This window comes from Cavia porcellus, unplaced genomic scaffold, assembly GCF_034190915.1.
Source record: "Cavia porcellus strain 051 isolate PalLab524CR breed Dunkin Hartley unplaced genomic scaffold, mCavPor4.1 scaffold_24, whole genome shotgun sequence".
Classification (NCBI taxonomy): Eukaryota; Metazoa; Chordata; class Mammalia; order Rodentia; family Caviidae; genus Cavia; species Cavia porcellus.
Window position 1 is genome coordinate 425,513 of NW_026947507.1, and position 24,509 is coordinate 450,021.

Below are 24,509 nucleotides of genomic sequence, written 5' to 3' on the forward strand. Positions count from 1 at the left end.
AGAACACGGAGATGCATTCCAGGCAAAAGGGTAACCCAAAAATGTAAGCAAGCCTGAGGCTGAGATTAGTTATAGCCAAATAAGTCATGCGGGACTGGAGGGTGCAGGCAGCTGGTGGAACACAGGGCATCTCTGCCTCTCTGAGTCCAGTGACGAGAGGCTTTGTATAAATACTGACTTTTTAGGGAAGACATGGAGGAGCCTCTCTCTTTTTCCACTGGAAGGATTAAGAAGAGTTTATTGATTTTTAAACAGACTGCTTCTAATAAGGGCTTATTTTAGCTCTAATAAGGCTCTTTTCTTTTTTTTAAGTGGGTGCAGCAAAAAGAATTTAATGTCAATCTCTGGGTAAAGTATGTGTAATTGCTTTGGAGGACGACACCCTGAAACAAAAATGCAGACCACATGCAACTCCCAAGACATCGAGCCCTTAAGGACACTCTTTGAAAGCACAGCAAGCCTTTGCCCACTGCCTCCCAGCTCTTGGCTCAGCATGAAGATGGCTAGGCAGGTGGGTTGGAGTCCGTACAATGAGTACATGATGATAACTTCCAGAGAAAACAATTAGCAAACCTCTACTTATCCTCTGAGACTGCAATTAAAGGCTCTGAGCAGCCTTCTCCACTTCAGGCATTACAGCAGCTCTGTCCTTGCTTCCGCTGTGGAATGCTGTTGTTTTAGTTACTGCAGTTATCACACTGCACTACCATCGCTCATTTATGGTTCTGTTCCTCCAGAAGATGTAGATCTCAGAGAGCAGAAGCTACAATTTATTCTCATTCTGTGCTTCTTTCTTCTTCAGTAGCTCAGTCATTGGAAGACAGTAGGCAGGTGAAGTGAAACCTTGGAGGTAGGACCTGAATAACCAAATGAGTTGGATCCAGGGGCTACAGGAGCTGGGGGTGGGGAGAATCAGGCAGCTCAGGGGTCACAGCCCCAGAATGCAAGTGATTGAAGTGTTCCCAGTCCAGCCAACCTTTATTCCTGCTCTTCTCTCCAGCAAAGGTCTCTGCTCCCAGAGTACTTTGAAGGCCTACCTCATCTTTGAAGGGACAGTAGAAAAAGAAAGGATGAAAGGGGGCTTATATCTTTTTTTATGCTGGACCTTTCAAAATTCTCTCTACTAGTTGTTTTGAAATACTCTATTTTAGTCTACTGTAGTCACCCTGCTGTGCTGTAACAGATTGAAAGTCATCCTGCTACCCACCTGCACCCCTGTCCTGTCTGTTTCTTGTTAGTCATCTCATTCTTCAGTCTCTCTTCCCAGAGTCAGGATTCTGGGCAGGTAGGTCATCTAAAAGCCACACCCTGAAGACCACTTGTCACCTGGATTTTCTGAGCTGGTATCCCCTCTCCATGTGGGAACCTGCTGCCATCTTGAAACCTAAATTAGGTTTGAGAGCTGACCCTCTGTTAGTGGCTAGACAAACTATCTTAGTTACTTTCCTGTCACTGAGATTAAAAAAAAAAAAAAAAGAAAGAAAGAAAAACCTGACACAACCTAAAGCAAGAGAAGTTTATCTGGCTTATGATTTCCAAAGGTTCAGTCCAAAGCCAGCTGTCTCCAAGGCAGAAGCACTCCCCACAGGACAGCTGCTCACTACAAGGCAGCCAGGAAGCAGAGAAAAGGGAGGGGCCAGGAGGGAGGCATATCCTTCCTGGTCACACCCCCAGTGACTTGCCTCCTACCAGCACACACAGCTACTAATCTCATCCACAAATAAGTCTAGCACCTCCGTAATTCAATCACCTTCCATGCACAGGAGAACACTCAGAGACATTTTAGTTCCAAACCATAATATATATACATTTTTTACCTCTTGCAACACATGGTTGCCAGAGCCAGGTCCCCTTCTGCTACCTGCCCTGTTCTGCCAAAGAAATGCTGGGGGTTGTACTCCAGTCTTGGGTTTTAACAGATGGTTTTTATATTTTGTCTTGCCTTTACTTATATTCAGAGTGTATTTCTCCCATCAGATTTCTCCTGTTTCCTAAATACACTAATATTTTGAGAGCATTCTGCTCTGAGAATCTCCACTTTGCTGTATTTCAGATTTACTGAGGACACATGGAACAATAATCTGAAGAAACAACAAGAGTGCATGGTCCATATGCTATGGGCCCGGCACCGTGCTAAGTGATTTATCAGTGCCTTCATTTTCCTCTTTCATGGATGAGGAAACTGATGCTCAAGAGGCTAACCCAGAGTGGAACAACTTGTGTGTGACACCACTGGGATTCTCACCCTGCTCAAACAAAGCCTGTGCTTGTGACTGCCGAGGACACAGGTGAGCAGACACAGTTCACAGACTGCCATGAACAGACAGAAACACAGCTGAGTACGCACATTAACAAGGATAGGGTGCATACATGTGGAGGTTTCACTATATGTCCAAGTTATACATTATTTTCTTTCCCTGGGAAACCCAGAGGGCCCAGCTCATATTATGATTCCTTCTCCTTCTCCAGTGTTTTGCCACCCATCCGGGCAGTACCGTGCCAGGAACTCTGGGAACTGTAGAAAATGGTCAGCTGCAGATCCTGTCTTCAAAGGGTTTTAATCGAGGTGATAAATGGGAGTGAAATGTAAGTGCTGAAAGAAGGGCTAAGCAAGTTTCCTGTAGGCTAAGTAAATGTGAGTTGACTCATTATTCTGCCAAATAACTCAAATTGGAGCAGCTCTTGAATTCAACACCTAACTTTTAAGAACAAGAACTTTTTTTTTCATTTTAAAGAGCATGATAAAATTGGGGGGTGGAAGTTGTGGGGTGAGGTTCTTACTGTCAACTGCTATGTTCTTTTATGGTCACAGTAATCTAGCCTTTCCAGAGACTCAGAGAGAAGAGTAAATTTAGGTTTGGTTGCTGTGGGAGCCATTCCACACCTAGTGATTCTGGCCTGCTGTAGAATGACTGGTTCAGGTTAGTAAATTATGATTGAAGGCCTACAAGGAATTAGACAGGATGCAAGGTAAGACGGGGTGTTTAATGGGAAAGATGGGGCTCTGAGCTAAAAGAATTTATCTTGGAGAGAGAAAGTGGTTCTATGGGAGCCCAGAGAAAGCCATTAGGCCAGCGCTGGGGTATGATGTGGTTGTGTGTGTGTCTACATGTGTGTTTATGTGTGTGTGTGTAGTGTATGAGTGCCCATGAGTGTGCATATGCATATGTGTCTATATGTTTGAGTGTCAGGCTGTGTCTATGAGTATTCATATGTGTCTATGTATGTGCTTGAGTGTGTTTCTTTACATATGTATCTGGGTATCTCTGTATGTTTGTGTCTGCATGCACATCTATATGTGTGGGACTGTGTCTGGGTGTCTGTATCTACTTATGTGTCTACTTGTATGTCGATGTATGGGTCTGAGTCTTTATGCATGTGTGTTTCTGTGTGTGTATTTGCCTTGAGAATGAGATAAATTACCTAAGTCTTTATATTTTTTCTTTTTGGGGCCTGCATGTCACACTCAGGGCCTTGCACATGCTAAGCATGTGCTTTCTGCTCTGAAAGTTTCTGCTCTCATTTTGCAGGTAATGAGGATCCAGAGCTCTACCACTGAGCTATGCCCCCAATCCTGACCTAAATCATAACGGATACTCTCTGCAAAGTGAAGAGCCTGGATAAGTGCACTGAGCTGATCAATGGCACCAAAGACCCAACCTAGGAGGAGAGGTGGGGAAGTCAAGAGATGAAGTGGAAAGCCAGGCAGGACTTAGAGCTGGGAGGTCCACGGAGACCAGCTGGAGACCTTGGATTTATCCTGGTGTAGCTGGGACCCTGAGAAGCAGGGAAACCACATGGCCAGCCCAGCCCATAGGAGTCATCAATCTGACCGCAGCCTAGAGGCCACAGTGATAGGGGGCGGGGTCACGCTGGGAACAGTAATTAGTCACTTGGGGACCAATCCAGAGAAAAGCCATCAGTGTCCAAATTTTAGCAGGAGAGAAAATGATGAGGGAAAAGTGTTCTATACCATCCTGCCATTGCCACACCTGCCTGGGACCTGGCCATCTCCAACTAATGCTGCCATCCCTTTGCGTGCCTTTCTGCTGCCTGCTCCACAGCCTTCAGATAAGTCAGTCTCCTGGAAGACTCTCCATGAAGAGGCCACATGGAGAGTGAAGCAGAGGCAGAGCCTGCCAAGCACCTCCCCTCCCAGGGTCCTTGTCTGATCACCACAGAGCTCCCATCACTCTTCACAGTTTATTATGTCCAACTCCTTCTCAGCTAGCCTAACTGAACTGCAAACTGAGACACAGATGAGGAAGGTCAGTCATCTAGCTGCAGATGGGTTCTCCTCTAACCATGATGAAATTTAAGATCAACAGGCATTACCTCCTCTCTATCAGTTTGTGTGGGTCCAAATTGATCTGGAAGCAAAGGGATGAGCAGGATAATTGCATCATTCTGTCCTGTTAGGTCCACAGGCCAATGGAAGCCCAGAGGGACTGACTGTACCCAGGGGACAGAGATTCTATCTGTGTCAGCATGCATTCTTGGCTGTTTCTTGAACCTATTGATGATGGGCACCATTGTCTGTCTTTTAGTTTAAGGATCTCCGAAGGCGAGGGTCCTCATAAAACTATTACAGACTGCTGAGGGTTCTTGCTGATTTCATATAGAAAACACTTGGGAACCTTGAATACCAGCAGCTATCAGCTCTTTTGTTATTAGTTCCGGTACTTAGAAGAACCAGTGGCTACCAGCAGGCCTTGAGAACTCCTCCTACCACCAAAAATGGCAGCTCCCAGCTTCTCCATCACTCTCTACCATTGTCTGATTTTTCTACTGCTGGTCACCTTCAGTGTTACCAGCTTCAGCTGCTGGGTACAGTTGACACCAGCAGCCTTTGGTGTCACCAGGTCTTATGTACAGCTCAGCATGCTCTACTCAAGAGAAAGAGAGAGATCATGAATAGGCAAGGACATGCCATGCAGAAAGAGGCTTAAGATTTATTCTGCATTAATGGAGTGCAGCACATGGACCGACTTGCTAAGGAGTATGGGACGATTACTTATATAAGGAAAATTGCTCATGCAATGTTAAAGTTTTTGTTTGGTCATGGGTAGAGGAGGGACCCCTTGTGAACATAGACAAGAAAGGCTACAGAGGGGTGGAATTATCCAGAGAACTATAGGGTACATATAGGTACAAATAGGTCCATGTTGAAGCCTGAAGCAGCCAAAGCAAATATCTGTTGAAGCAGCTGTGGGTCACCAAAGATAACTGGGGTGCCTGCAAGGCATGTGGGGTAGTAAGCAAAGAAAAACAAAAACTACTTCTTGAGGAGCGTTGGACCCTTCTCTCTCTCCTGCCTCATCTGCACTGGGTTGTAAGTGGTAGGTGGGTGTTCTGCAGAAAATAAAAACATTCCAAGCTGAGGAGACCACATGGCCAATCGTGGGTAGCTGAGATGTGCTGGGGACTGGCAGAAATTAGGGCAGCCTGGATACTGGGGAGGTGTGAGTAAAGAGGCAATGGGTAAACTAGCCAGGGTCAACCCTGAAAACTATGTACCAGGGTTTGGGGTTTGTCACCAAGAAATTGGAAATCATCTGTTTTGTTTAGGAATGATGCATTTTGTGTTGTTGGAAGTAACCAGAGAGACCACAGAGAAAGGAGTGATGAAAATTGATCTGGAAGCTGACCTATGGCAGTGAGAGGAAAAGAGACACCTTCAAGAGTCACTTGAGACATGAGAGGATGGTATCAGAGTAAGTAGAGTATGATAGAGAATTTATGAAAACAGGTGCCTACCACACATTGTGCTAGGGAATCTGAGGTTAGGTAATGCTTCATGAACTGCCTTCTAATATCTTAGGTGAAATGAAAGACAGAATCACCTAAGGATCTGGTGGAAGGCAAAAGAGATAGATGAAGGTATATGGGGAGAGATGTGGCCTGTGTGCCCAGATAGAGGGCTGCTGGGGTTTTTGAAGGTCTGCAGTGGTGACACTGATGCCAACCATTGTCTGCTATAGAAAATGGGGCTCTCACTCTAGACGCCTGAGCTGGAGCATTTCGGAAGACTTGTTGAATAAAAACACATGATGAATGGGATTATCAAGGTGGACAACTAAGTGGCAAATCCAGGCTACAAACAATATACAGAGGCAATTAAAATCAGAGGCATGGGTAAAATCACCCAGGGAGGGCTCAAAACAGAAACTTTAGGATACCAGCACTTAAGGGTTTGCTGAAAAGCGGTGTCAGTGGGAACTAAGACACAAAGAGAACAGAAAACAGCAGATGCTGGAAAATATCATGTGATTGATCAAGCTAGGTAAGGGTGCAAGAGGATCCAGGTGAAGCTTGGGGCCAGCAGGCACAGGGGAGTCAAGGAACCTAGGTGGGACTGAAGGAAGCATTGGCCCAAATGATGCTGAGGCACATTGCAGTCGCACTGGGGACCATTCTCCCTTCTCATACAGTAGTAACTTTTTCTCAAACTGAACCCAGCTTGACTCTTAGCCCATAATTCACGGCTGTAAGGGAGGTTACAGTGTTGATCTGAAAGACTCAGATCTCTGGGATTAAAAGGTAAACCAAGAAGGGTATCATAACACCCTCCCCTCATCTCTAGGATGAGCCTCTGAGCCAGTGGGTCAGTGCCATTGTTTCTTGTTTTGCACTCAAGAAAATATCAAGGTTGCTACCATGTGAAGATTTTTCTGAGCATAGTTTTGATCTTGTGCTAGGAATATTTCCAGGAGAAAATAAAACAAAGCAAAACTTAAAGATCCATTGCTCCTTGGCTGGAAGTGTGGGTGCTGAGAGGATTGCAGAAGGTCTCACAAGGAACCTAGGGAGAAAGGCACTCTCCCCGAGAACAGATGTCCTGCAAAGCATGTGGTGACCCAGTTGCTCTCTTCACCATTCGTGGTCAAGCATCACTAAGACTTAGCACCTATGAACAGGAAATTTCCCTTCACCGAAGAAACAGATAACTATTCCTAAGAGACTGGAAACAAAAGAAAGCCTGAATATACGCTCTAACTCATTTAATTCCCACTTTATCTGCTATTAATTACTTATTTTTCTAGGCATATTCTCTTACAGTTGCTCCTAGTTGCTTGCTTTTAGTTGATTTTTAAAATTACCAATTTTAGATTCATATGTGGTAGCACACACCTGTAATCCCAGCACTTGGGAGCTGAAGCAGGAGGATTGCCATGAGTTCAAGGCCAGCTTAGGTTACATAGTAAGTTATACACCAGTTTGGATTACATAGAAAGATTCTGTCTCAAACAAGACAAACAAACAAATAAACAAAAGCCTCAAATCACCAGTTTTAGAGGTATAAGTAACACCTCTAACCTGTGGGTCACAATGGTAACAATAGATGGCTTGCATACATATGCAAAGAGCACAGATTACTTCCTAATCTCCAATTACCTTTCCATTTATTAACATCCCCAAATCTCACAGAGACAGATTTGAGACTCTCCTGCATCCACTTGGCCACCTTTTGAATAAATTCTCTTTGGCAAAGCTCATTTTAGTCCTAGGCAAACTACAGAGCAGTCAAATGGACCTGGTTGACCTTGAAGAGCTGTTTCTATGTTCATATCCTCTGTGCAGTCGTGTCGATTACTATTTTGTCATCTGTGTCCATAAATAAGAGTTTTTACCATATAAAAATTTTATAATTACCTCTGAAGACTTTTTTTGTATGTGTATGGGGGAGGTTGAGCCTTACACATGGTCTGTAAGTTCTCTGCAGCTGAGCTACATCCCCAGACCTTCACATTTTTACTTTGATACAGGATTTCACTGAATTGTGCGGGCTGGTCTTGAAGTTGTAATCTTCTTGCCTCAGCCTCTAGTGTCTGAGGTTACAGGTGTGTGCTGCCACATTGGGTATCTCTGAAGATTTTTAATAGCGATGTGATGGGTCAGGACTGGAAAATTTTACAGTGATGATTGTAAGTCCACTTTTCTCTTTTTCTACTTTTCATAATCACATCATAACTATATACATACTACTTAGTATGTATGCTTTTTTGCTGTCAAACATATGCCAACAAAAACAAGGTAGATTTTAGATCTTGTGAATAAAGACAGGATGTTTAGGACCTTGAGAAAAAAATTCAAGAAAGATTCATTTGGTAGATTGGGATCAAATGCAGGTTTCTTGAGAAAAAGTATAGCATCTTTAATCCACAAGTTTTCTATAAAAAGGAACTAGTATCTTCTATTTCATTAATGATGGAAACTGGTCAGGTCCACATTTTTCCTTTCCCATTTTATCGATTGATAAGACAGATTACAGTATATTCCAACTGTCATTTCTTCACCCCAATTCTTATGTTTCTCATGAAGGGACAGTACTAAATAATAATAGTTCATGGAAGTTTCTGGAAAGATGAAGAGAATCAGATAATCATAGAGACTAAAGACATGGCTGCAGCACAAGGCATTTCCATGTGGAAATCCATGCAGTCACTTTTAGACAATTTTATTATGACAATGAGCTTCACTCTTTATTTTAAAAAATCTGGACTGAACACTTGCACTGTCAGGATCACTTTGGTTCTGAGTGCTTTTATGGTGCCAGGAACGCCCTTGCAGTATTACTGTAGAAAAAGCAAAGGATGCAATTATGTGGGGATTTGGCAAAAGGCCCCACCCTTTCCCTTTCTTTATTTATTGGGTGCTGATGTTTGAGACCACAGTTGCCTGTCCATACTCTGAATTACACCCAAGCCCTAGATTTTTCTAATGTCTGCACAGGTGCTATTAGTGTCAATCACTAGCTACTAATGAGGATGGGGCTTATTTTCAGACTCCTACATTTAGGTACTTCTGGGAGATTCTTGGATCACAGTGGGACTTCGGTGCTGCCCAGCTGGTTCTGGGGGCAACAATCTCAGACTCAGAAGAGGAATGAGTTTGGTTTGGTTGTATCCTGCAGCCTCTCTGCCACAGCTGGGAATGTGTTTTGAGAGCTATCTAATTGGAGCTTTCTCTCACATGGGATGGGAATGATGTTCTTTTTCTTCTTGTTTGTCATGACCATCAAGAATAACAGAGATCCTTTTATGACCAATATACCAGGGTGTTTATTGCCTCAAAATTTGCAAGATAGAGATGAAGTGACCCATATAGCAAAAGCATATAATGAGTTTAATCATTTTTTTTATTTCCTGAAAGGATGCTGCACATTACAATAGTGGGCACAGATACAGCCCAGGAGAGGGTAATGTCTGGTTTTGCAGAAGAGTTCTGCCCTGCACATGCCTATAACCCCAGCACCCTGCAAAGTTGAGGCCAAAAGAATGCAAGTTTGAGTGCAACCTGGGTGACTTAGCAATTTAGCAAGACCTTGTCTCAAAATAAAAAATAAAATAAAATAAAGTGTATGCAGGCGTAGCTCAGTGTAAAGGTCTTGGGTTCAACCTTTAGTACCACACACACACACACACACACACACACACACACACACGGATGTAGGTGCAACTTCATTTGATAAAATGATATGGATGTTCAAGAAGAGAAATGTAATACATTATGAATTATTAACTCCCATTTACAAGAATCTATCATGTTCTGAGTTTTATACCAGTTCTTAAGCCCAGATCACACCCTGATCCATCCCATAGCAGTTGGTCCTCTGAGTTGGGGCCGTGGCTTCTCCACATCTCCGTGGCTGTTGTGCTCCTTCATACTTCACTTATCCTGATGTGCACATTTTCTTTACCTGAGTCCACTTCAAATTCCTCTTGGAAAGTAATGCAAATTCATGAAATAAAGATTTGAAATGTTTTCTGGAAAGCAATGAATTATAAAGACTTATTTTTCTTAACTTCTAAAGAATGGGAGGTTTATGTTTTATTTTTTTGCTTTTAAAATTAGCACGTGAGGCTGGGTATAATGGCTCATGCTTATAATCCCCCCTGCTCAGAAGGCTGAAGCAGCAAGATTGCAAATTCAAGACCAACTTAGACAATTTAGCAAGACTGTCTCAATAAAATAATAAAAGGGCCAGGTATATAGTTCAGTGGCAAAAGTGCCTGCCTGGCAAGTGCAAGGTCTTGTGTTCAATTCCCAATACCAAAAATAAATAAGTAAAATTAAATTAAATTAAATTGTGTCAATGATGTAGCTCAATGGTGAAGCATTTGCCTAGCATGTGCCATGCATGTATGGGTTCATGCATGCATGGGTGCATGCACACACACACATGTGTAAAGTAGCATACATCTTTTTAAAAAATTGATGTGATAATTGCATATATTTATGGGGTATAGGGATACTTTAATGCATCTATCCAAAGTATAATAATCAAATCAGGGTAATTAGCATTTTTATCTTCTCAAATACTTATCACTTCTTTTTGTTAGCACATTCTGAAATTCTCTCTTTTTATTTAATTTTTTTTGAAACAGGATCTCTCTATGTAGTCCAGGCTGGTTTCTAAATCATGGTGATCCTCCTGCCTCAGCCTCCTAAGTGCTGGGATTACAGGTGTGTACCACTGTGCTTGTCTCTCCTAGTTCTTTATAAAATATAAATAGTAAAACATTATTATTTACTATTGCTCTTACTTTTCTTGTTGCTGAGAAAAAAATATCTAACACCCAAAGTTAAAAGAGGAAAAGCTTATTGTAGCTCATGGCTTGTAGTGATTTCAGTCCACAATTCCTGGCTCCAAGGCAGGGAAGCATCACAAAGGACAAAGAGTTTATGGCAGGCAGCAGGCAGCAAAAGCAGCAAGCAGCCATAGCAACTCTCTTTTTGTTCGTTAGATTTTATCCAGGTTACTTGCCCTTATGGCAGATACCATTCATACCTAGAGTGGGGCACCCTTAATCCTACCCAGAACTATGCCAAACCAATTAGTAATCATACACCCTTGATCCCAGCATCACACACTCCATATGTAGTCACTTTAGGAAAAGCCCCAACTGTGACCACATCAGGCTTTGGGGAGACATGTTGACATGAGCCGTAACAACTGCCCTATGTAACTGTACAATATTTTGCTATCTATTATTCAGTCTTCATCTACTGCCCCTTGCTATGATTTAAATCTAAACTATACCCCCTCTGCCATTTCTCATTCATGTGCAAGGTGATTTGTTCATGGAGGTGGTGTGCTCATCAGTGGATTCACCCATTGTGAATGGTAGGAGATGGGACCTGGCAGGAAGAGGCAGGTCACTGGAGGCGGGATCTGGAAGGGTACCACCTTTACTTTACCCTTTACTTGCACCTCCCTTTACTGCTGCTTCCTGGATGCCATAGGCTGAGTGCCCTTTCCTCTGCTGTGCCCCTCGCCATTTTGTTCCTACCTTGGTGGAACTAACCATGAGCCAAAACTCTGAGCCAAAATAAACCTCTCCCCTTTTAAATTGTAGAAGTTGAGTGTTTTGTCCCAGTAACAAAATAGTGACCAAGTTACCCTTTCTCCAGTCTCCTTCCCAATTTGTGGCAACTAATATTCCACTCTCTACTTCTATGAAAGCAATTTTTTAGCTTCCATAGATGAGAGAGAACATGTACTATAAACCCAAATATCGAGTTCAGTCATCCAACTTTTGTAATCCTCTTTCTAGTTTTACTCACAATCCAAAAAGCTGTATTTGTAATCCCATCGGAATCCTAGCAAGTTAACTCTAATCTACCACCACTAATCCAACCCCCATGGTGAGAGTAAAGACACTAAGACATGTTCCAAGTTAAGGGCAGCCAAGGGGTCCTAAATCCAATCCTCCTGAGGACATGCAGACAAAGGCCTCAGTCCTAGGCCTTTCCCAGCATTTATTATCTTGTGAAGAAAGGGGGGTGGCCCAGAGATAAGTGATAAGAGAGGATGTTGGGGATTACTGAGTAACTTGAACTGGCTGGCCAGGTGCAAGAATGGCATCTCTGTAATTTGCAGAGATAAAGATATACAGAAGGATCAATTAAGGTAGCAGTGGCATTGTTCTGGGGTGCTATCGCTTTGGTTTCTGATATGCAAACTCTTGTGCCCTGGGGAGTCCATAGCCTCTTATCTTGAGGCTCTACCCAGTTGACATTCCAGGAGCTATTTGCTCTAACATCTGGTGAGCTCAATTCTGTATTGTGGAGTACACTGTACGAGGAAACAGGACTGTCTGATGGCTATAGACTTTGCACATTAGCACCTGGGCTAGTCTTATTTGTGATGCTCAGAGCCAATTGAAGAGAGAAGGAAATACCTTAGCCAGCCTTTTACATATCAGTATAAGGAAATGAGTCTCCAAGTGTCAAAGTCACAGCAATTGTTTTAGATTCAAAGGGAATCAATGAAGTTGTCTCCCACAAACATGCAGTGCTTGGAATAATTCATTTAGCATTATGTCCTCCAGATTCATACATGTCACTACAGATTACAAGATCTTATTATTTTTAATGACTAATATTCCATCTATACATATACATGTATATATCACTTTTTCTTTATTCATTTATCCATTGATGCACATTTTACTAGTGAGAAAATCATTCTGGTTAAATTACTCTGTTAATGCTTACTGTGTAAAACAATGGTATTTCAAACAAAGTTAAGAAGTATTTATTTGGGCTCAGCAGAAGGCAAAGGCAAAATATCTATCATTGTTTCCATATCTGCCCAAGAATTGTTAAAAAGTAAAATTACAAAAAATTCACTGTAAAGATCTTCATTGGCTTTATTTTTCATTTTAGAATTGGGCACCGCTGTATTCCATGAGATAAAATAAATATTCTATGGGCTGAGCATATAGGTTGGTTTCATAGACAAAGAAGAAACAAAAGAATAAAGAGAAGGAAAAAAACAGAAATAAAGAATAAAAAATAAATTTGTCATTTAAGGAACTGGGGAGAGGAAGAAGGACAGAGAAGAGATGCATAATAGCAAAACAACTGATTCATCACTTTTTATATAAGGATTAAAGCAGAGAGAAATCCATCTTCACGAAACTGGCCTGTTTGGGAAACTTAGCTGCTATCTCTCCTGATTTCTAGGGAGGTGAGATAAAAACCTAGCTTCAATTCTACTCTGGTTTGTTGGGATTCCCTGTACGAGCTTAGTCCAAAAGCAATGGTCTTCCATAATGTTTATTCAACAGATTCTAAGGGATCTGTATTCTAAAAGGATGTCTTAACCACTGTCCTTTTTGCTATAAAAAGGTACAGTCATAGACACATAGCAATAACCTAACTGAAATATAAACTTCAAAGAAAACTTAGATTTCCAGAGGAGAGGCCATCTGCCATTGATAAGAGCTCGTGCCCTTGATAAGGTATTTTGAGGGACAAGTAATACCTTCAGTGGATGGGCAGGAAAACCCTCTGCCAGCAGCAGCTCATTTCTGTCAATACATTACCAAATTTTAGGATGCTAGAGTTTCCTTTCAGAGCTGGTTTCTAAGTCCTTTCTGTCCTGAACAAAGAATTAATTGGTCAAGACAAGCACAAATGATAGCAAGGTCTTATATTTATTAATGGTAGGAAGAGAAACAGACTCTGCAGAGAGAGTCCAAATAAAAGTAGGAAAACAGGTATACTCTATATGACAAGAGCAGGCTATAACCAGAAAATACAGTAGCAAAAGCTGGAGGTGGTCTGTCTTGTATCACGCATTCCTCAGGCTGAGGTCAAGTCAGGGCCATCCTATCAAAAACCATCCTATCAAAGAGTATTCTGAAAAGTCCTGTCCAGGGCTTTGGAAACTGTTCTGGGTGTGTGTCCTGACATTTTGCAATTAACAGGTCTCACTTACTTCCCCAGCCAGCTCTGCCATGCCCTGGTCTCCTTCCTTAGTTTGGGTGGTATTAGGTTGGGTGAGTCCTCCCGGTAGGACTGGGTCTCGTCTCTGATCCCAGTTAAACTCTGCATGGGGAGGCTATGGGTAGACAGAGAAGGCTATGGGAGGTCGCGTTGTTTTCTGAACTGAAGGTTTTTGACTCCAAGATCCCCTCAAGAATTTTTAGGAACCTCCAAATAAAGTTTTAAAGGAACAAAAAAAGTGAGTTCCTAAAATCTGCAGTTCAGTGTGAGCTTTGTTATTAAGAATCCCTATTTGATAAGGCTTTGAGATGAAACAAAGGCTTTGAGACTGAACATTTTTTGTATGTTTTAATGTTCTGCCTTTGTGAGTCCTTATGCTGACCTAACATAAAAGTGTGTGGAAGAATGGACAAGGAAAGAGATGAAAGGATTTTTATTTATTTGTAATTATACTACCTGCCCTAACTGGAAAATACTACTATGGTTGTGTCAAACACTGCAAAGCAAAAGCATCTTTGTGCATTTACAAGAAAGCTGTAGTTACATAAAAAAAAAAGAATCACAAAACATTACTAGGAAATCTAATAAAATAGTAGCAATGGTTGTCTCTTAATAAGGTTGTGTATGTTTTGTTTTTCTTCTTTATTTTCTAATTCTTATGCACAAAATTTATTATTATGCACATATTTATTTTGAAAGTAACACCTGAAAAAGTTTTTTTCAATTATAACTCCCAAGTTTACCTGCTTACTGTTCGAAAGTCAATACTGGGGCAATGAGAGTTAGTGGAAAGGAAATTAGGTTTGTTCAAAGGCTGGTACCCTGATAAGTGGGAAGGAGCTTCCCCCGCTGCATAAAAGACCACCTTGGGAACTCAGGTGTTCAGAAGGGCTTAAATCCTGAGGAAGAGGTTCTGGGGGCAACAGATAGGAAGATTGCATGCTAGGTGAGGTCTTTCATCCAACACCTATGTCTTTTTCCTTTTTTCTAACTATAGCATTATAATTGAACTTAGCCTCCTAGGACCAGTTTCTAAAATTCTTTAGGCAAACACATTCTTTTCAACGACTTGAACCCCATAGTGACTTATATGCTTTATATTCTGATGCTATCTTTGGGGCCCTAGATGCTCTGGTTTCTGTACTGCTAAAAAATGACTAGCCTTAATCATTTAGATGCAGCTTTTCTTTAGAATTTAGAAGGTCAGGCAAAGAGAAGGGAGGCAACTCTGCTGTGGGTAACTTTCCAAGCAATAGTCATTGCTAGCTTGTATGTGTTGTCTGAAAATTCTATTAAGCCTGATTGAAAGGTTTTGGCCCAGGCAGGACACTGTAGCCAGGAAAGCCACAACCGGAAGCAGGAAGCCCCATCTTGCCCTGCCCCTAGGAAGTTACCTGTGATGCCATCTTCCCGCCCCTGGGAATTTACATATGGCACCAAACCTAGGACCAATGGGCTACCTGTGTATCCCTAATGCCCGCCTTAGGTTCCACCCCAAACCGAGGCTATTTACAGGCCCCCACGCCACGTGTCCGCCGGAGAGATCGCCGGACGCCAGCGGTGGGGTGCCGGTCATCTCTCTCCGTGTTCTCAGAATAAAGGCCGCTTTTTATTTTATATTTCTCATCTTTTGTTAATATTTTTCATCTTTTGGAAATAACTCTATCATTTGGTGCCGTGACTCGATCGGCAGGCAACTGACTCTTGGGCCACATACCCAGAGTTTCCTCGCCGATAACCAGATAACATCCTGGATTAATCCCGAGCTTTTTCCTCTCCCGAGACGTTCCTGTCGCCAGCCGCCTGCACTCCCGCATCGGCCAGACTGATTTCAGGTGAGCACTCCCCGGGGAACTTTTCGCACTGGGCAGCCCCAGTGGAATGTTCTCCCTGTCTGCGTGGGTCTGTGCATTTTCATGTCCTTAGGACCACCCAGGGCAGGGTTCTTTCTGGGCAAACCTGTGCCCACAAAATCTCTCACGTTCTTTGGGTTCGGATAGCCCAAAGCAGAGATTTTTGGGACCGCCCACACTGAAAGAATGCCTCACTTCCCTTAAAGCCTTGCGCTTTCACGGGCAAAACTGTTACTGACCCCACGTAGACTCCATTCGTAAATCTCTCAGTGACGACTGGAGTTTACGGTTTGGAACCGTAGCCGCCGCGTGGTACCACAAATAAGTGACGACTTTTTTCTGGACCTCCGGTTTTTTTTTCTTGCCTGAATCAGTCATGGGGAACGTGTTTTCTAACTCCCAAAAGACGCCTTTACAATGCCTAATTTCCAATTTACGTACTCTAAAAATTAAAGGTACCATAAAAACTAAACAACTAACTTTTTACTGCCAGGAGGTCTGGCCAACCTACCCGCTTATCGGCAAGCCTTGGCCCAAAAAAGGAACATTTGACCCCTGCATTCTCAGGAACTTGTACGATTTTTGTCAAGCTGGCAACAAGTTATTAGAACTCCCTTATGTCCAAGCCTTTCTTATTCTGAGAACACGCCCATCTCTCATTAAGTCTTGTGCTCCCGCTGAGATACTTTTAGCTAAGTCTACTGCGCTGCAAACTTTTCCTTCCTGCCATCCATTTTCCCGGCCACCGCCTGCCTACCACCAAACTCTTCCCTGCCGTTATCTCCCGCCGGACCGCTCTCTCCTCCCCCTATGCCTGATTCTCTCAGCAGCTCTAATCCCTCTCCGTTGCAGATACCTCCCGCTGGGCGATCGTCTCCCTCTCTGCCTTCCGGGACCCATAACTCTCCCAGCAGCTTTAATCCCTCTGTTAGCGCTTCCTCGCAGTCTCCGACTTCCTCTCCTGAGAATTCTGTATCCCCTACAGCATTCTCACCGCCTGCCCACCATACTAGGTCTCGGTCGCTATGTCCTTCCAGCAGGTCGCGTGATTGTTCCAGCTTGCGCGGGGAACAGTCGCCATGTTGCAACCCTCTGCCACGTGGCATGGCGCCGCCATGTTCCGGAGGGCCACATGGCAACAGGGCGCCGCCATGTTTCGGGCCACGTGACAGGGTGCCGCCATGTTCCCAGGCGCCGCCATGTTTTGGGTCACGTGACAGGGCGCCGCCATGTTTCCAGGGCCCTCACTGTCAACAGGTGTCTCCTTGTGGCTCCTCTTGTGAACTACAACAGCCGTCCTGTTGCAGTGCACATGATGCTTCATTGTGCTGCCGACAGCAGTCCTCTCACTGCAAGGCACACAGTGAGACGCCATCTGCTCATGTTTCCCAGGGTGACCGGCAGCAGCTCTGTAGTCGTTATACAGATGATTGCTCACATGCGCCTACCGGAAGGATGGCTGCTCAGTGGCCCTCTGCTCCGGAATCTCCTCAGGCTCTGCTACCGCTTTGGGAGCAAGCTGGCCCCAAGGAACTTGTTAACATCCATGTGCCTTTTTCCCTTTCTGATCTATCTCAGATTACCCTTAAATTAGGTAGCCTCTCTGTTGACCCACAGAATTATATCAGGCAATTTAAATTTATTATTAATTGTTATGATTTACATCTTAAGGACGTTTATAATGACTCTAGGCCTATAGCTGTGCCAGAGCAGGACAAGCATACTAACTATAACAAACTTTTAAAACAGGTCCAGGAAGCTAATCAAAACCGAGCTGTGTTCCTAAATTGGCTTTCTAATCCTCAAGCCCTGCAAGCAGTTCCAGCTTCTCGCGCTGTGTCAGGCCGCCTCCCAGCCCCTCCCCCATGCGCCGTCCCAGCCCCTCCCTCCCCCATGCCGCCGCTGCCACCTTACACGTTTCCGGGGGCAATCCGAGCCCGCCCCTGCGCGCTATATCCCAGTGCTTGCCCCACCCACTGGGCGTGCTCTGCTGGAGCGCAGAGAAACAGCAGCTCAGTGGCTCTGCTCAGGCATGCTTTTTTTTACAATTTGGCTCCGCTCAAAAGATGCTTTTTTATTACAATTCTCAAACCATTTAATCAAAGTTACTGGCCACCTGATAATTTTACCAGCCTTGTTTATCAATCAAAGCCTTCATCAATCTTCTGTTTAACAACTAAGGTTATAAATTCCTTTTTGCTGGGAACCACTAGCTCTATTTCAAGACAAGGGTTTTCTTCAAAGTTTTATTTTATTTGTCTTGGTTCATACTACTGCAAATAACAACTTTAAAAGTAAATGTGTTCAGAATTTGACAGTATTAGATCAGTTTTGATTGATTTATTCATAAGATTGCTAAACCTTTACTGCAAAATGTTTCCATTAAAGCCTTGTTTGGCAGACTAAAGCTTTTTTGTTAATTCTACGTGTCACCCTATAAAAAAAGCGGTATGCCATCCAGATAAAGCCTGCTCTCTAATCCAAAATGCCAATATTAAATTCCTGCATACTTACTTAATTCTACTATAGTCCAAATCCCAAACAAAAAGGCAAAACTTGACCTTCAAACCTTAGAGAGATCTTAATATGGTTTTTCATATTTTTAACACTTGTGACACTTGGAGTTCTGAGACAGGTAAACCTACACAAGGTGGAGCTGCCTGCCCCCTCCATGGACCACGCTCAAATGCAGCAGAAGACGCCCCATCCTGGCATTCTTTGAGACCTTACTCCAGGGCTACTGGACTGTCCTAGCCACCAGAGAGTGGGTAAGTCATCCTAAGTTCTAGCCCTGACAGGAAATGTCGACACTGCCAAATTCGTCACCGACAGAAAATCGCTGCTGAAGACTGAGGAAGTTCAGGGCAACAACAGCCCCCTTTAAGGTGTCCGTCTCAGATTCCAAGTCGCACTAAAGTCTCAGGTAAGACATTCTCTATATTTGTGGACATAGAGGCCATATATACAGAGTTCTTCCTGAGTATTCAGGCTGCTATATTAAGTCCTCAATCTCTATGACAGGGTATTGATGGTCAACCTATGCCATTTACAAACAGGGCCTATTTTGTGCAGGTCCCAGTCCTAAATCAAAATGCCTTTTATACAGGCTGACTTAGACACACTGAGGCCTCAACAGCTTCCACCTGTTGTTGCTGGTAGACCCTTCCTCAGTGATATAGACCACCCCTCCTCCTATCTTATTCACCAATTTCTCAGGTACCCTGGTCAAGACTGACAGATACATTTTTATCTTCTCACTTGGTTTATACTTTTTCAGGGTCATCTCATCTTCTGTCGCCTACTCGTCTCCGTCTCACAAAGGCCTCGCAGCCACAGTTAACAGGCTAAGTCATGTTTTGTTATCCATTTTGGTTCCTAATTTCTTACATTCTATTAATGATCATTTTTACAGCAGGACTCTTTAACAGTATTGCCTACAGACTCCAACATCATGTATACCAGAGACAAGCCTTACCAACCTACCGTCTTAACTTTTATGCTTTCAGATGGGGGAGTAATCACCTCTCATAACTCCACTCCTCCTAACCCCACATTTAATTTTCAGAATTCTGCCTTACTGTGGAAATGTTTCTACCTCAACATGGTCCTGATAGAATGATATGTCTAAATCAAAGGCACCTTTCCCTCTACCTCACCTGGGTCCTTAAATATGACAGTGCCATGTCTCCTCATAACATTTTGTCTCTTTGTTTTTCCAGTCTGACATACGTGCATTCACCAGTGAAGTTGTCCTGGCTAAAACACCTGGCAGCAGCGTCTACCTGGGCATCAACCTTCATCCCGTCGACTCCCCTAGGCTCCAGTACAGCGCCCTTTGCCAGCAGGAAGTAGTTAAAGAGAGAAATCTTCGCCCCTTTTCATAATAATAACCATAAGACGGGCTATGAAAGGTTTTGGCCCAGGCAGGACACTGTAGCCAGGAAAGCCACAACCGGAAGCAGGAAGCCCCATCTTGCCCTGCCCCTAGGAAGTTACCTGTGATGCCATCTTCCCGCCCCTGGGAATTTACATATGGCACCAAACCTAGGACCAATGGGCTACCTGTGTATCCCTAATGCCCGCCTTAGGTTCCACCCCAAACCGAGGCTATTTACAGGCCCCCACGCCACGTGTCCGCCAGAGAGATCGCCGGACACCAGCGGTGGGGTGCCGGTCATCTCTCTCCGTGTTCTCAGAATAAAGGCCGCTTTTTATTTTATATTTCTCATCTTTTGTTAATATTTTTCATCTTTTGGAAATAACTCTATCACTGATCATCTTCAACCCTGGCAGTGTGAACTTTGGTCAACAACTTTTTCTCAGAGATTGTGAAGTTTTTCTGATGCACAGCCCAGATTGAGACTCAATTACCTGACAGTTTCCACACACTTTCTCACTATTCTAGGTGTAACTCTCTTTGAGGTCTGTGGCAAACAGAGTCACTGATGCTGCAGGGAGTGTCCACAGCCACCTACTACTGTGCACAGCTGACAAGAGTGTGGGTCTCCTGGATGCATTCACAGGACCAAAGTTCCCCACTTAGGTTTTCATGTCATTTAATGCTTACTGGGCACTACAAAATAGTCAAAATTCACTCTCAAAGCAATACTCTTTAAACTTATTTTTAGAATACAGATTTCACATTAATCAAGGAAATGGGAGAGGGTTTGTGGAATAAAATACAAAGGAGATAATCTCCCAGCACTTGGGAGGCTGGGGAAGTGTTACACTAGGACTAGGGTGTTACAGGCTCCTTTTAGAGGTGGTTCCTGGGTTCTTCCTGCTGAACAGAGAAACTGGTCAAGACAAGTGTAAACACAGAAAAAGAAACAGGCTCTGCAGAGAGAGTTTGGGCCAAGTAGAAGTAGGGGAAAAAGCACACTACTGTGAAAGAACTCAGCAGCCCGGAGCTCAGTATCCACTGCCCTTTCATATCTGCCACTCAGGCTGACGTCAGGTCCAGGCCATTCTGGTAAAGCTTGCTCCAGTTCTCATACGATGAATTGAAGACAGCACTCCGGTTGGTTCCCCGCGCAGGGCTTTGGGAACTGTTCTGCACATGTGTCCTGGAACTTTTTAATTAACAGATTACGCTCACTTTCCCAGCCAGTTTGCCACACTCTAATTTCCTGGAGGTCAGAAGAATCACCCTGTTTGCGGCCAGGCTGGACTACTTGGTGAGTTGTTTCACATCACCTTGAGTTACATAGCGAGACTGTGTCTCAAAAACAAACAAATATATAAAAACCATCTGGGATACTACAGTTGGGATTCACTTTGTTTAAAAAAAATTATAGGAAGCCATTATCTCACCTAAAATCCTGTGATAGGCCGCAATAGACCAGACAAAAATTCAAAATGGTAGCACACTAAAGTTCCATATGATCAAGCAGGAACTAGCTGTTGATTTGGCCTTCTGAGACAAAAATTTTAGAGAAATAAAAACTAAATTTCCCAAATAGTTCAAAAATAATTTTTTCTGTGTTGAAATTGAACTCCGGAGCTTACTCATGTAAGGAAAAAAGTTCTACCACAGAGCTAAAGCCCAAACCCCCAAACAGGCCAGCTTTGGGCATGATAATCCCTGCAGTGACTTGATTTTAACTAATCAGCTGTTTTTCTGCTCTTCTATCTCCACTTTAACAAAAGGGAAGTAATTTTGAAACAAACAACTCCCTTTTTTGTTCTTTTGTTTCTGTTTCCTTTAACCTCCTTCTGCCTGTAAAACCAATTTCTTTTTCCCATTCTATTGGAAAATATCTTTCTATTTTATCAAGTGTTGCCGGGTTCTAAAACTCAAAATAAAGCCAATTAAAATCTTTCAATTCGTGTAATTCTTTTTTTCCCTTAATTTTATTTAAGGAGAAAAGGAAAAAAAAATACAGAAAAAGGGTACAAGTTATACAAAATTTCAGAAAAAATAAAACAGTAGGAAATCACTAGTTAATAGATTACATATACTCATCGTAAAAATAGTTGTTCAAGTTACAAAATTAAAGCATATAAAGTGGACTTTCAAACAGTGAGACTGCAAACAGTTCTGTTCAGTGATCCAACAAAACTCAGTAATATGGTTATCTATCTTATACACTTAAATATACATGCAGTTATATCCTTTAGAGCACTTTCTTTTCTTCTCTTTTGTATAAAGACAATTACACATTTTGGGTTTTATTACTCCCACAGTTCTTATTACTTTTTTTTGAAGAGAGTAAAACCAAATGCGACAGAACAGAACAGAGTCAGTCAAATCAAAAGGATGGACATAATAGATAATGTAAAAAAATACAAGGCGATCAACAATGGTTATCATACTGCCTCTTGCTATCTTAAAAAGAATTACCTATATCATCAGTTATAATAAAATTGAACAAAACAGTAAAGAACAAAACCAATAAAACCAAAACATTGGAGACATTAGAGGACTTCAAAAGAAGATAATAGTCAACCAGAATGGGCGTCATAATGAATCTTGCTGTCTTCACAGTTGTTGCCAATACTTTCAAACTTGGTACTATCAAGCAAAGCAGAACAGGGGAAAATCAGTCAAAACAAGATGGTGAGAGCAATACAGGGTCTCAAATCAAGTTAATAGGAAATCAAAGTTGCTAACTATAATGTATCCTGCTATTTTTATTTATTTTTCCCTTCATTAAAAAGATAAAGATAAAAAAGTAAATAATAAAAAAAGGAGATTGAGATAAAAGAGGGCATAACAACAAAACAGCGCAGGTCAAAACATAATCATTTAAGCAAAATAGTGTTTCACCACAAGATATTCCGACATAGAAGTAGTTACCATAGTGTCTCTTTCCTTGTAATCTTTGAGTATAACTTTGTATACTGTAACACCAAACATATCAAGACAATGTAAAACCATTCAAGAGAATGACAGCATTACAGGATATTTAGAACCAACTATCAGAAAATGAACAATGGTTTCTGTATAATCTCCTTGTCTATAAAACTTTTTGTTTATATTATCAGATATAATAAAATCCAATAAGATACAACATGTTAAGACCAATGGAGATAGAAGAACAAAAGCTTGATGGGACTTCAAAACAAGATACTAAATCAGCACTAGCTATTATGATGTCTTGTTTTCTCCAAAATAGCTGTTCCTACCATTCAACCTTCTCTGCCTCATTTCTGTTGAGCTCTTTTTCTGTCATTAGTTGTCAGTTTGTCTTCTTCATTTTGTTTTCTGCTCCATTCATTGTGGCCTCTCTGCCACTGTTTCTGGAATCTTGGTATTTTTCTTTTTTAGACTATCCTGCAGTATTCTCTGTAGAGTTGAATTGGTGGTTGCAAATTCCCCTAGTTCCTCTTTATCCTGGAAGCACCTTGTTTTTCCATCAATTTCTAGGGACAGTTGTGCAGGATATATCAATTTTGGCTGGAGGTTATTATCTTTCAAAGCTTGAATTATTTTCCCCCACGCTCTTCGTGATTTGATGGTTTGTGCCGAGAAGTCTGCTGTAATTCTGATGGTGTTCCATTGTAAGTGATCTGTTTCTTGTCTCTGATGGCTTTTAATATTCTGTTCTTATATTGGATTTCTGGAATTTTGATTATTATATGCTTGGGTGTAGCTCTGTTTGGTTTGTAGGTGGTTGGGGTCCTGTATGCCTCATACATCTGAGTATCTTTACCTTTTGCTAAATTAGGAAAATTCTCCTGGATTATTTCTGTGAATAGCTTTTGTAGTTCATTTGTTTGTGTCCCCACTTCTTCTTTTATGTTCTTAATTCTTAAGTTATAGATCCTCTTATCATCTTGCCTTTGTATTATTGCGGTTAGTTTTGTTATTTTTAAGAAGTTTTTCATTTCATGCTCCCACATTACAAATCTGCCCTCCAGTTCAGATAATCTATCCCTAGTTTCTTTCAAGCTGTTATGCCAGCTTTCAATAGAGTTTTTAGTTTCCTGGTAATCTCTTTGAACCTGCTTCGTATTCTATGTTTTCTCTATGTTCTCCATCAAACAATTCTCCCCTTTTTTTCTGTTCTTCCATTCCACCATCTGTATTTTCTTGGGTGGTGCTTAGCATTTCTCTAACTATTCTACTTATATCTTGCTTTACTTTGTTAAGTACTTCGCTTTTGAACTCATCTATGAAGCTCTGGAGATATCACTTTTTGTCTATTGGTGCCATGTCTGATATTGCATGTTTTCTGTCCTCATTCTCCTTTGCATTTACCTTTCCTGGATCAGTGTTCTCAGGACTGGGGACTGAGAACCCTTTCTTGTTGCTCCCTCTTCCCATACTTTTTGTTCCTTGCATACAAGCGTATATAGGAGGCCCAGTTTTTTTTCTTTGTCTGTTACAGTTTGAATCTGCCGGCTAGGTGTTCCCGCCCACTGCAGTGTACTAGGGAGACACAGCCCTGGGCAGCCTCGGCTGGGCCCACCCCTCCAGGTCAACCTACTGAAGGCTTCACTGCTAGGTGTACTGCCAGGCACTGGGACCTGGTTTGGGCTAGCCTACTGGGTCTTAGTCAGCAGCATCACCCAGGCCAACCACTCCACACCAATCCCGCTTGAGAGGGGAATATGCGACTAAAGTCACTGCAGTGTCCTATTTCGGCTAGTCTGCCCAATCCCAGAATGTCCTCTGTTGTAGCCTTCTAGTCTATGGAAGGGTCTCTATTCCTCTCACTCACCGCAGGTTGATGCAGGGCTCCCCACCAGTCCCGCTCTCAACTCCATTCACAGCTTCCCACTCAGAGCTTTCGAGCTCTGCCTGCTGTGCTGATTCAAACGCAGCAGTGGCAGCAGGAAATTCAAATCATGGCTTCCAGAGGCATGGGTTCCAGCTTCCGTGCTGAGATTTTATCTGTTCTGGTTATAGCACCAGCATTGCATTTCCAGTTGGTTTCTCTCAGCTTAGTTCATTCCTGGGTCGGCAGGGTATAT

At 42.5% G+C, this 24,509-nt stretch overlaps 2 long non-coding RNA genes across 3 annotated transcripts; both read left to right on the forward strand.

The window, feature by feature from the left end:
- Positions 1-326: 326 nt before the first annotated feature.
- On the forward strand, positions 327-10,746 carry LOC106025892 (uncharacterized). Of its 2 annotated transcripts, none has more exons than XR_010042524.1 (6): positions 327-511; positions 2,054-2,288; positions 2,470-2,586; positions 3,531-3,672; positions 5,569-5,714; positions 10,389-10,746. It is a non-coding gene; the product is annotated as an uncharacterized LOC106025892 (long non-coding RNA). The 2 variants fall into 2 exon arrangements; XR_010042525.1 differs by lacking the exon at positions 10,389-10,746 and adding an exon at positions 6,699-7,648.
- A 6,338-nt stretch (positions 10,747-17,084) lies between these two features.
- LOC134472635 (uncharacterized) lies at positions 17,085-19,809 on the forward strand. The gene is made up of 2 exons (XR_010042528.1): positions 17,085-18,513; positions 18,868-19,809. It is a non-coding gene; the product is annotated as an uncharacterized LOC134472635 (long non-coding RNA).
- Positions 19,810-24,509: the final 4,700 nt, after the last annotated feature.